At 33.0% G+C, this 14,253-nt stretch overlaps 1 protein-coding gene across 23 annotated transcripts in view; it reads right to left on the bottom strand.

Moving 5' to 3' along the window:
- The window catches only part of NRXN1 (neurexin 1), a 729,374-nt gene that overhangs the window by 673,330 nt on the left and 41,791 nt on the right, over positions 1-14,253 (bottom strand). The gene's annotated exons all lie outside the window — the stretch shown is intronic.

Here is a 14,253-nt window from a genome sequence, read left to right as displayed (position 1 = left end):
GCTAGAACTATTGTTTTTTGCACAATCCAAACTTTACATTAAAGTCCTCATAGTTTTTCCGTAGATTGCACTTCAAAAAGCAACATTGTTTTTATGCATGGCAGCTACAAGAGTTCATATATATATATATAGTATCAAAATCTATTTATTTCTCATGTGAAGATGTTCATATTGAAAGTTTTTCTCTGTATATTTAGTGCTGGCAATATTTGTGTCTTACTATAATTCTAAAATGCCATAGATTGCTTCATGGGTTTTGAACACAGAATTTTGCTTCTAATAATAAGTTCATCCAAAAGGAATTCATCACCTACAGGCAAACGTTTACGTACTTTGCCAAATTTAGGTCTAAACTCCATATCTAGAGGACAAGATTTTCTACTGTTCGTGGTACTTAGGCTGTAATGTAATTTTTGCAGCAGGTTTGCATGAATGTATAAATTACCATTTTGCTGAATAATGTGTGAAAATAATCACACACCTAAGATGTTTAGATTTTTAAGTTTTATATTACTTTCAATAAGTACCAGACTACTGCTAAAGTTTTAATAACTTTTGTGGTGTGCCAAATCTTGTACTGAAAGACATGCATTACATTGTAAAAGCTATCAGGAGAAAAATGATAGGTTTGAGTTTCTCAGTTGTAAATGGATATTATACTTTGGGACTGTATAGAGAGGCAAGTTAGCTGGCTGTTGTTACTGGTGAAAAATTTTAAGATGTCATTTAAACTGTCATTATTTGTTTCCTTTGATACAACGTGATACATATTGTCCTGTGTGTAATGTCAAACAGTTAAGTCAATGACCTTCATAAGATCTTTTGTTCTTATGAGTTTATGAATCAAAAATGTGTATTTGAAATTTTAACTATTTTTCTTGTTGCTTCCTTGAGAACTCAGCAATCAAATTCACCTGGGCCTAATGCTTTGCAAATTTTAGCTGGAGTAATTGCTTTATTGTCTTTTCCAGCATAACAGCAAGGTCTTTAACATTTTTCTTTCCCTCAGAAAAATGTATCTGTCTCTGGGATGATACCTGCTGTTTCTTCTATAAGTAACAGGACAAATAAATCTTTTAGTCCCTTAGCAGAATCAAGCTCATTAGTTGCCAGCCTTCTGTTGTTCTTCTCAGTGACCCTGGTTTTCTTTGCTTTTCTCTTTTATTGTAAATTTTAAATTAACTCAGCTCAAAAACCATTAAGTTTGGTACAATTTGGTTAAAAAGAAATCCCCAAAGTTTTCCTTTGAAAATTACACTTTTTAAAAAAGTATTTTGTTCACTACATTTACCTCTGACACCCTCTTTATCTATGTCATTATAATTCTCCCTACAAATTACGCATCCCATTCTACCCTATTGGCCACTTATCATTTATGTATGACATTCATGGAAGCTCCAATACTAGTTGGGTCAGCTCCTCTGCAGTGAATAAAGCTATATGGATGTATACCATTTAAGTATATTATGTATATTTTTCTTATCATCTGATCTACAGGAATGGTGCTGTTGTATGTTATTCATCTGTGACTTCATTGCAGAATAACTTCCTACTTATAAAAGTCAATTCCCCTATTAGCTAAGGTCATAGCTAATATACACTTACATGTCTGAAGGTTTGAGTTTATTTAGCAATTCATATATAATGTCTGTGATTGTAAAGAGCATCAAAAAGTCCAGGAATATACCCCAGAGTAAAAGAAAAAAGTTTGATAGCTCCTTTCTAACAATGTTTGCACCAATGTTCATCCAGAGAAACTGTAATCATTGGAGCAGGCAGAATAACTGGAGTAATTCCAGCCTTATTACAAATTTATTATTATTTTTACAAGCAGATTTAAGGAAAAAAAATCTGGTATTGTGTTTCAGGGATGAACTGGACAACACTGAAGGTGAGGGGAGGATGAGGGAATTTTTTCACCACCATCTACATCTTTTAACAGTAACCTACTTGCTTTATGGGAGTATTTTTTCTCTTAAAACGTTAAACTTAGACACATTAGGCTGTTCAATTTGATAGACAATGGGTTTTATGGCTTGAGCTGGTATATTAAATTTCATGTTCTTCTTAAACCACTCTGTGTACTCAGTCATGGATTATATAATATTTCAAGTTACGTATTGTTTCTTACTCTGTTTGAATTCCCTAGGTTTTATTTGTCGTATACACACTGGCAGCACTACAAAGTAGTGTAAGTGCAAAAGTAAAATACTTCTTTTGTTATTAATACAATTTTTCAACCATCTGCACTCTAAACAACAAAGATTAAACATCTTTCATTTTTTAGCCTACGTAAAATGTCAAAGGTTAATTTTGTTTTGCGAACATCTGAAAAGTCTTAGCAAAAGCTTTTAGTTCACTCTTTTCAACGTACTTATGGTTTCAGAACAAAAGTGGGAGGGAAATAAATAAGGTTCCTGGCGTCTAGCTTGAGACACAGCTTCTGTAAAATAAAAACAACAATCCTTTACAGAACGTACAAAGGACAATTACCTTCTTCCCATCAGGTCAAAACTGGAGTTTCAAATGTTTGCAGGCAAACATTTTGCTGAGTGTCTTTGCAACTTTTAACTAGAGTAGTTGCTTTATTGTCTTTTCCATCATAACAGCAATGTCTTTAACATTTTCCATGTGCAAAACCAGTTCCTGCTTAGGATTATGAGTTGGGCGTTTAAATATCTTTAGGGAGCAATACCCAGCAGCAATCCATCCACATATATGGTGCACTTTACAAATGAAGAAACTAAGACAAAAAAGGTAAGATCATTTTCCTATGATGAAAAGAAAACAAGGAAAACCTGTAGTTCCAAATATTTTCTCACTAAATTTCTAACTGATTTATGCTAACATGAACTGTAGGTTAATTTGAATTACTGATTTGAATGGTATTACAGATTGTTAAACCTAATTTGAGAGGATGTGGATTGACACAAAACTGTCACATAATCAAAATAATGTGTAAAGTTTAGCATTTCACATTTTCTTGCCCTGTGTTAGTTCCTAAAAATATTTGCCCTTATCCAATAAATAAATAATTTTGATGGTGCAAGCCATTTCTAGAATTTTAAAAGCAAACTTTAAGATTGCTTTCTTTACATTTCTCTCTTTATTTTTTGTGGTTTTGTTCAACAACATTAAAAAAAAAAAGTACAAGGCAATAATTTCCACAGAATCTTTACCACCATGAAAGAATATGATGAGAGATAAAGAGAGGTTTCTGAATAACTTAAAAAATATGCACAATGACGATTAAAAGAGCTGCAGTCTATGATCATATGGGTGAACAGCAAGAAAAGCAGCTATATGTCAAGAGAAAGAAGAGGCATCAGTAATAGGTTTGAGGCTCTTGCCTTTCCTGTATCTGTCAAATGACTGAATTTGGGTAGAAACTAACTCAGAGAGGAGGCTGGAGTGAAAGTTAGTCTCAGATAATCACTGTTCCCATGAAACAGTGTTTTTCACAGACATGAAACCTGCTGAGCACCAGAAGCATTTGCTATTTTATAAAGCTGTACTGCTGGTTCCCATAAACTTTTTAATTATGAGTGATAAAACCTGAAGTTCCTCACACAGCTCAGAAGTTTCACTTCTGCTTCCATTCAACAATAGCTCAATCAAGCTACAGCTCTAGCTAAAGTTCCAGGAATACACAGAAAATTAGCAAAGCTTAGTTAATATGATGGCATTTTATAACAGTCATACATGTGAAAGAAATAACACACAGCATTGAGTTTTCAACGAAGCTCACACTGTGTAGTGTTCCTATAAATATATCTATTTATCTATCTATATATGTATAAAACCTCTGTTATTCTAAGAGTCTAAGAGTTATATAAGCTACTATGAACACCTGAATAATCATAAAGCAAAGAAAAAAGTGTTTCCTTTCTTAACTTACTCATCTGTTCATAAAATTTTTGCCCTTAATCATAGATTTTTTATAATAAATAATTACTTTGAAATATGATTTACCATTATCTACTGCCTACTGTAACTTTATCAATGCTATCATTAATTTAATTTACCTGATGATAAAAATAGCAGCTCCGTTTTTCTCCTGCTCACAGTTCTATGAATACAGAAACTATATAAACTGCAATAGAGTCACTTAGCATTTAGATGGCTACTTAAGCTTATACTTCAAAACCTGGAAGCAAGGTGAGTTTACCTATATTTTCTAACTTTTTTTCTTTTAAAATATACACTTGAAATGACATATTTAAAAAGAACTAGAAGTTTGTGTACACTCTAAACAATTTTTCATATATCACAGAATGACATGATACTGTTGCAATGAATCAATTTTCACTTGTGTTTTGTTCACAAGAAGAAAGGTACCTTTCTAATTGCTTGCCCAGCAGCACACAGCCTACATCTCAAAAATGAATAGGGTTTTTCTCTTTCTATTCATGATTAGCAACAGCACAGTTATAATGCAGAGCTACGCCTCTGGTTTCATCTGTGCAAATTCATGAATGAGTTTTGCAGTCTCATTGTCTTTCCAGAGACCTAATTAACTCCAACATAATGTTTACTTCTGGTTATGCAGAAGAAGTACAGAATCCAGATCACTCCTACATCAATGCTGGGTCTTTGGTGTGAAATGAACCTCAAAATAGTTACAACTTACTGTAATTACTAAGGCAAATAAAGATAACTGAAAATACTTACAAAAAAATAAACTCAAGGGATTATTTTACAAAAATACATTTCAGGCCATAAGTAATCGCATATAAGGACCACTGAAGTCAAAAGGCATTTTTCATTGACCTTAGTGGGTTTTGCATCTGGCTATGAGTATAAAACTAGAACCACTGACAGTAATGGAAATGGTTTCTTAAAGTATGTCACTGTATATGATAAGGGAAAGTTAAACCTGATAATGGAAAAAGAACATGCTAGACAGCTTCATATAGTGTGCAGATAGTTTACAGCTTCGTATTGAGATGCATCACACAGAAAGGAATCATGTGCAGGCCATTATGTTAATTCCTGAACTGGGAAAGATTCAGTGGTGGTTATTTTGAGAATCTCAGCATAGAATTAAAAAAACAAACCAAACCAAAACACCACAAAACAAACAAACAAACAAACAAACAAGTAGTAAATACAAAGAAAAGATTGTAAAATCTGGAGAAAATATTCACTTGCTGGTAAATGGCTAAAGGTTATCAGAGCTCATGAATGTCTATGGAAATATAGTAACTCATACCATCACCCTTAAAAGGCTTTTTATAATTATCACTTTCTAAGAAATAATAGAAATAGAAATAAATAAGGTAACATAAATCCCCACAATTAGAAGGGTAGTTTAAATATTTCATTGTTACCTGCACAGCAAATTAAACTTTTTCTAGCCTGGTTTCTTGTGAACAAAGATTTCTTGAACTTTAAGATACATCTTTAACAGTCACTCCACTTAATCCACTGACCTTATTAATGAAAAACTGCCTTGTTAAAAAATACCTAACAAGCTCTACTCCTTTCAATTCAATGAAACTGCACCAAGAGGAATAAGTCTCCTGCACATGCTACATTAAGAGGTACAAGAATTTACTGGTTGGCCATGGCTGTTCAGCAATCCAATTAGTTAGAAGCATTTTCCAAACAAATAGCACTTTCTTCCCTAAAGACCTGTTGAAAATATCCCCTACACAGTATTTTCTAAACTTCCTTCATACTCAAGAGACTTTGAAGTGTGTATGCCAGAATTACAATGCCTATAGCCTCTTCCATTTACTTATGAGGAAACTTTATCTTTTTCCTGGCTTCTATGCTTTAATATTCAAAGTTTTGAGGAGAGAAGAACCGAGAGCAACAAAGTTGACAAGGTAGTCTATACTTTCATATATCTTCTTAAATGTTATTTTTTATTTTGCAGGCTATTTACTGTATCCTGTTTGTGCCTCTTATATTACCATTTATATAAAGTAGGTACTCTTTTAAAATTAAAAACTCTGCCAATACACAGTGTGAAAATGTGACATTGTCACTATGAATGAAAAAAACCAACCCTGTATGATCCAGTGTTATCTGAAGATAAAATTCTTTCCTGTTTGCTTTTTTTGCCTGTGAAAACGCTCTCAAAAATGAACTAAATGTTTTTTTTTTCATGAATGACAGACTATAGATAGTATTTTTACTTGTAAAAGAATGGAAGAAAGAAAATTAAATATAAGAGTATTAAGACATATCATTTAGCCAGTTACTATGAAAACACACAAATAAAATTGGTAAATAAAATACAGGATGTCTTTTTTCTGTTCAAGTTTCTACAGTTTGGGAATCCTGAATCATTCACACTTCAACATTCTCACATGAAAATGAGAATCAAAAATTGGTGCACTTTGTGCTTGATAAAAGAAATGGAGACATTTACCTGAAGAAGTAATTAAAATGTAGCCATTCATCTGCCTACATTTCTTCTGGATTTATATACAGCATATACCAAAGACACTATTTCTGCTTAAATCATCACAACACAACCCTGCTCCCACATGATCCCTTGAAAGTACACAAATAAAACACAGAAATCAAAGATTAATATAAGAAGATTTGGCTGCATTATTCAGATTATTGTCTATGCTGGTGAAGGAAGTATATTTGGGAACTTCTAGATAAGCATCAGAAAATTTGCCAAAGACTGCACTGACAGGTGACAGTACTCTTATTTTTCCCCTTTTTTAAAACCTGAGAGCCCAAAGCCCTTTGTGACCTTAAAATAGAACAGTATTACTAACTTTTTAAGTTTAATGCTTAGATCATAAAAGACGTAACTGTAGGATTTTACTATATTACAGTATATGATGATACCAGGCATTAGTACTGAAGAGGATCTCATGCCTTCAACTGGCCTATAATTGCATAACAGGCATAATTTTTCTGAACACTGTTAATTTTAAACCAAGATATATTTCAGTATCCATTATGTGCTTTGTTTTCTACTTTGTCTTCCTGTTTTAATTGTCCATTTAGTTTCACAGATCACAATTAAATTCACATTTAAATACTGACAGTTCCAACTTTTATAAATTTTAGTTTTGCTTCATATAAATTTCTCAACTACTCTCCAAGAGACCAGGATGCTTTTATGGTGATCAGTCAGAGTAAGAATGTCCTAGTCCAGTTACAACATAATATATGCAATTATACTCCACAAGAAAATGTGTTGCACTATTTTTTCACAAAAAAAGGAGGTCATAAAGTGCTTTTATTTCTAATGCTAATTTATGAATAGGTGGGGTATTTTAGAATAGCTTCTTCAGACAGAGTATTTCTAATAGGTTAAGCCTTCTATTTCCTGATCCAGTGCTTATGCCTTTCTAATGTGAGATAAAATATTTTTCTTTGTAGTTTCAGTGACTTTTCTAAATAGCTCAACTTTAAAAAAATCAGATAATTGATTCCTTTTCTGTTCTTGAAGAATTAACAGAAGTCTGCCAATTTCGCAGAAAAAAAAAAGACTTTCAATTGTTTTGGCTGAGTAATTCTGGTCGAGTCATATGGCTATCAATTGTCGTGCTTTAAGCTTTCCTTTTTTATAGAGAATCTCTTGTTTGATCACAGTATCATTCTGGAACACTGCTAGTATGCAGCAAAGAGGTTAAGTGTTTTATTTTTATTCCATTCCATGATTTTCTGAAAAAGCATGTTAATAGATTCTAATGCAACTCTCCTCACGTTCACTTGTGAAAAGCATGTTTACCAGGAAGAACAATTTCCAGCTTTTTCCTGTGACATATAGCATTCTCAACAGCTGTTTGACATGTTGATTAAGAATCTTTCTGCTTGGACACATGTGGATGTGCCCAACTGATTTGTAATGTCACATTACACTGTGCAATGTGTCTGTATTGGCTACTAATTGCCTCCACTTCAGTGAAGGCAAAATGTGACTCAGCAGCTTTTAAAATCACAAGTTTCTCTTTATATAACTGTATTAGCATTGTAAACACTTCTGGAAGGTGTGCTGTAAAACTGACAAACTTGCCACCCTTGAACAATTTCAAGCTCAGTAGGATTGCCTTCATTTCTGTTTCTATTGCCACTTCTGCATTCCCAGGTTTGATGATACTTTCAGTGAAGAAATGTGATTGAAACGCATAAATTTGGTTCCTCATTTTCTACTGGTGTATAATAGCCTTAATTTAAATCTTCTTTCATAGATTTCTAGGTCAGAAATATTCTTTCATGGTAGCTTCTAACACTGAATTATCTGTAATGGCTAAAATCTGATAAAGCTGATCTATAGCTTTTCTTAGCTAAGTGATTACATATATGCCTTAGGTAATTAAGCATGCTTAAAAGCTTTTTTTTCTCAATCTTTCTTCTGAGAATACTCGGACTTGGCTAGTAAGATAAACAAAAAACAGACCTCTGTCAATTAGCTCATTAACATATCAGAAGAACAATCTGGTAATGCTCTAATTTGACATCTAACTTTTTTTCCCAGGTCTGATCATCAGCAAACAATTGCAAATGTCCTAAACAACGCTTATCATATACTACTATAGAGTCTCCATATGCCAGAGAACACTTTACCTTTCTAGTTACTGCTTAGTTTTCCAGCCTCAAAAATTTTCATTAGTCAAACTTACAGTATAATCGAGACTTTCCATAGACCTTCAACAATGGACAAACCTTTTATTCCAACTATTCAAACACAGTATCTCACTTATAATTTAGTTTCCTTATGAAAACTTTACCTCCTCAAAAACACTGTACCCCTGCTGCATGTGTTGGGATTTCTTTCCAGGTTCTGCTAAAGTCATAAAAAGGCTATTTTGGTCTTCATAGTGTCCCCCCTAAAAGTACAGTTTCTATTATACAATTTTATTGTACAATTCTAAATTATATAATAGATTAATGTATTTTAAATATATCTTTACATACACAGATGAAACTACCACATTTCATAAGCTCTGTCAATATTCAGCCCATTTCATCTATGACAACAAATCTATGATGTTTGATTAGCATTTTTAAACGTTGCCAGCTGTTCTGTGTGTTTACTTGGGGCTTGACTTTATTTCTCAACTGATAGTGCATAAATTACAAGCTATTATATCTACAATGGTCAAGGTGGTGTAGGTATGGAATAAAAAGGAAGTAGGCATGGGGATGATCTACCTGTTGCATTTGTTATACTGTTCTCTTATTAAACAGAATTTTCATGAATGGCTCTAAAAATTAACAGTCTTGGATCTTTCTGTATTTCTGGCTCCTTTGCATGCAAGGTTTCTGCCAGCATGAATATATTGGCACAGGATAATATCTGTGTTCAGCTGAAAGCAGCTCTGCAATTAACAAAATAATATAACCAGATAGTTGAGCCAGATAAATACTGGTGATACTAGAACTTTTAAAAGATGTATATGACAACTAAAATGATGCATCTGGGAAAAATCCCATCTCCCTATATGCATGTCATTTATCAGAACTCATTTTAAAAAAACTGTACCACCATCTGTAAAGCACAGTATTTCATTGCTTATTTTAAACTAGCACAATAACTGTATGTGAGAGTTGGGATTTGTTTGTATTTAAAGGCCACATCTGATTTAATATTGTATTGCTTCACTGAAATCAATAAACCCATGCCAATTTATATGAGCTAAGGATGCATTCATTTTCATTTATGTCATATTTTGGGGGGAAAAAAAGAGATTTATTGCTTTTCAAGTGTACATGGTATTTCAAAACTATTTTGAGATCAGAATCAGGCTCCTTCTATATTTTTGGATCATTCTGTGGTGAAGAAATTGATTTTTTTGCAAATCTATTGCAAGTGCTATCAAAACATGAGTTCCATGATAAGTTCATACCATGTATTTGGTTAAAAATGTTCATAACTTGATTTATAGTGAACAAAATCTGATCATTTAAATCAGATTACCATTAGTTTAAAATGAGCCAGACTTTGGTCTTAAATATGCTAGTTTCCTAAATAATGAGTATTTGCTGCTAAAACTTAATTACCTGGATTTTACTAGGCTTTCAGCAGATATTATCATGAGCTGCAGAGCTGAAATCAAGAGTTAGATTCATATCTAACATTTAATGGGCTTTGATGAAGATTTCCCCATATAGTCATATGATGATAGTATCTGTTTAAGCTTCCCAAATGTGCTTTTTTCACCTTTAATGTTAGCAAAAATATCTCTTCAAGAATATTCCATACAATTCTTAAACTTACATTTCAGAAGTTAAAACATTTGTGAGTAAATCCATGCCTGACAACTGAGAGTGTCTTATAACCGAAGACTCACAGACACTTATAATCCTCAATGATTTAGACATAAAGCTGTAGAGAACCTTAATAGCCAAGAGTCTCCATGATCAAGATCTTCCATTTATTTGTACATGATTTTAGCTTTCGTTGCTAGGAAGATGTTAACATTTTTATTTAATAGTCTACATCATCCCAGGATGTAATTAAAATAGTCTACTTTATTAGATGCAGCAATATCAGTCAGCATGAAATTCACAAATTAATTTATTTCAACACTTTCTTATTCTACAGTAGAACCAAAAATCTTTTTCTAGGCTACTTAGAAGCAATCTCATTTTTTTCCTACCATTTTTAATGTCAGTAGCAAGCCACTGGGAAACTGATAAGATGCCATGAGATAAAGCATAGAAATGTCATTCACTTCACCTCGCCTCATGTCAGTTGGCAACTGCACTGTTCACACTGCTCTTTTTCTAAGATCAGCATCTGCATAGATATCTAGTGGCTAAAGCTGTATCTTGATAAAACAGAGAGCGTGTTAGTGGGAAAGATGGATGTATCTTGAAGATTTTTTTTCCCTTAACTGTTTCACCCATCAATATGTGATGGCTGTAGCTTATAATTATAGTTCACATACTTGGAATCTTTTTTGCAGCAGGACATCCTATTTTGTAGGTGCGCCAAGAAAAAAAATATATTTATTTTAGCAGTGGCTTGGTACTCAGCCATGCTTTATCCATTAGTATCCAGATAGGGAGATGGACAGATTTATGTAAGTAATTAACACTTGTTTTGTATATACATAAGGGATATATATTTCTATATATCTTTTTAACAACCTGGCATTTTCTAATTCATTTCTCTTATTGGGGACTCATGGGTTGGAAAAGATTCAAATTGTTCACAAAACACCAGTCTAAAAGCTTAACTTCTTTCCTGATAAATTATGTGCTGTTTTGGATTGCTATTGAACAATGTCTATCTGGATTAGTTGTCCTCACCTTAAAAACCTTGCATGAAGTTGTTTAGGGGAAATGACTTTTCCATTTGATATTCTGACTATAAGGAAGAGTATTAGAGGATGCTAGCAAGTATTTGAGCTATCTAAAGACTATTGTATTTATTGCTGGAAAAAATAAAAATGGCCACTAAATTGCTTGCTCTAACCAAAATCCATAATCCATAAATTGCTTGCTTTAGTTCATTTGAGAAGGTCTGATGCTGCAGTGATGGAAGGTATACAGAACTCTAGAATTATCTTAAATGTACTAGATGTTATTTAAGTATTCAAGAAAATTTTCTTGGTTGGCAAGAAGTATGTTTGAGAAAAACAGGATAACAATAAATAGTCAAGGTACTTCCATTTAGTTGATTATTGAATATTGCTGTTTACCATTCACGAGTTTTCTTCACCCATAACAGAAAACAAAAGTTGTAGACTGAAATGGGAATCATTGCTTGGTAATAAACAGAGAGGTTTCCCTTTTTTGTAAATATATTTATTTATCATAATGGGTTTTTTTAGTAGTTAAACATTAACTGACTAATTATGCACCAGGATATCTAGTAACAGTTTGTTACATCTGTCCTGGCTTACTCTTTTATGCACTCTTTCTCTTCTCTTCCCCTGTTTCTCTCGGTCAAAATATTATCATTTTTTCTGGTTTTGGTGCTTATTAAAATGGGACTCAGCATTCACCAGCTTTAATGAATTAGAAACCAATTAAAATAAGTATGCCTCATTTCTCTAGGTGAAAGCAGTATTCAGTGAGGACAAAAATCAAAAGAGAAAAATAAAAAAAAATTACATAAAATATTACTACATGGAAGAAAGATACACACTCTTCTTCTTAACTTCTACTCTTTATCCAAAGCCTGTTGAAATTCCCTGACTTCAACAGACTTCGCATAAGTTCCTAAAACTCTTTGGACATTGCCTTAACTCAACTGTTAAGCAGTGGAGCTGCTCTATTTTTTCATACCATCACCGCAAATAAAAGAAGAATAAGCTGCTAAATTTAGCAATAAAAACTGAATAACAGAGGTGGACTTGCAGTTGCAACACTTAGCTGTGTTCCATGTCTATGGTGAAAAGGCGATGAGGGATAACAGGGTAATTAATTAAAACTTAAACAAAGCTTATGATCTGCAGTGAGAAAAATTACAAATTATACAGTAGAACTGCTAATCTACAGTACTCTAAAGTATGCAACTACATATGCAATTGCAAAAAATATAATACTGAACATTTTTAGAATATGTGACATGTGGAAGGAATTCTTTTTAATGTAATCAAAACTGTTTAAATGGAGACTAAGAAGATCCCAAGAGGAATAAGTGTAGTATATTCACAATGCTACAAAGTTCTGCTTCACTATTTGTCATATAAAATAATGCCAAGTATCCATTAAATCATATAAAGTGTGCAGTACAGTAGTGCATATCCTTGTGCAATCATACATATCCTTGATTAGCGTATACATAAGAGATGTTCACATTTTTTGTGAGTAATTATGGCTTTGGTAATTTTTCCAAATGAGTTAACCACAACCTTATAATCCAATCATACACAGTATTTAATACGTACAAAGTTATAGGATTAGTTACCACTGTATCTGGTATATAAGGAATTAGTCTGGTCCAGCTGTTATCTTCGAAAATAAAGTCCCACTGATGAAAACATTTTTAAAAATAATGATTTTAAATGTTTTTACTTGATATTGTAGAAATACTTATAAAAATGGTAAATAACTACTTCATCTTTAAATACCAGTTATGCATTTTTTAAAAAGCATTTTAAAGAATGTCTTGTGCATGTGTCTGTAGAAAGACTTGTTAGATCTCTAATTAATTAAACTGGCACATAGCATTTTGACAATTCATCTGCAAATGGCAGCAGAATGCATGCCTACACTTTTCTGATCCACTTTTCAAAAAGTTAACCCATGGATGGAAAAAAGCTTGTGCTATTTCTGTGTTTTGTGTTTCTGAGCTTAAGACATGGTATTATCTCATGCTTTTCTTTTTCTCTTTGCTTTCTGGAAAATGAATTTGTATTTGGTTTGTAGAAAAATACAGAAAACTATTTCTATCTCAGTTCTTCCCCCCACATTATAGCCACATGTCTTTTAAGTTCTTTTGGACAAGAACTTTTGTATCGGTAATGTTACTTTACCAGATTATAGCAAACATTTTTAGACAGGAAAAGACTTCTTTTCCCAAATCTATATAACAACTACATTGTGTTGCCCTAGTACATAATTTTGCATCAGAACAAACAGAATTTAAAAACTACAAATAAAAAAATGCCTCTACTTTCATGTACTGTTCAAAATATATGGTTTCCTAAAAAGCAGACTAAATTGCAGAAGTTCTTAAAACTTCAAGAAGTATCAAAACACTGATGAAGTGAAAGAGTATAACTGACAGATGCTTTGCATGAAGCTAATCTGAACGAGAGGCAAGGTTGATCTGAAAGAAGCAACAAATGTGGAGCAGAAAATACAACTTTCATCCTTAATACTCTTCTTGAAGGCTGGATACATAAAGAATGGTTGTCTGATCAGAAATGCACAATTTCTCTGTGCCGTTTTGTTTGGCAAAAAAAAAGGCAACTGTCCTGGTTTCAGCTGGGATAGAGTTAATTTTCTTCTTAGTAGCTGTTACAGCGTGTTTTGCATTTAGTGTAAGAATGATGTTGATAACACACTGATGTTCTAGTTGTTGCTAAGTAGTGCTTATCTTAAGCCAAGGACTTTTCAGTTTCCCATGCTCTGCCAGCAAGCAGGTGTGCAAGAAGCTGGGAGGGAGCATAGCCGGGGCAGCTGACCTGAACTAGCCAAAGGGGTATTCCATACCATGGAACATCATGCCCAGTATATAAATGGGGGGGAGCTGGCCAGGAGGGGTTGGATTGCTGCTCTGGCATCAGTCAGTGAGTGATGAACAATTGCATTGTGCATCACTGGTGTTTTTTTCTTTTTTTTTTCCCCTCTTCTTTTTTGTTATATTCCTTTTCATTA

This window comes from Gymnogyps californianus, chromosome 3 (genome assembly GCF_018139145.2).
Source record: "Gymnogyps californianus isolate 813 chromosome 3, ASM1813914v2, whole genome shotgun sequence".
Classification (NCBI taxonomy): Eukaryota; Metazoa; Chordata; class Aves; order Accipitriformes; family Cathartidae; genus Gymnogyps; species Gymnogyps californianus.
This window is presented reverse-complemented; position numbering and strand designations above follow the sequence as displayed.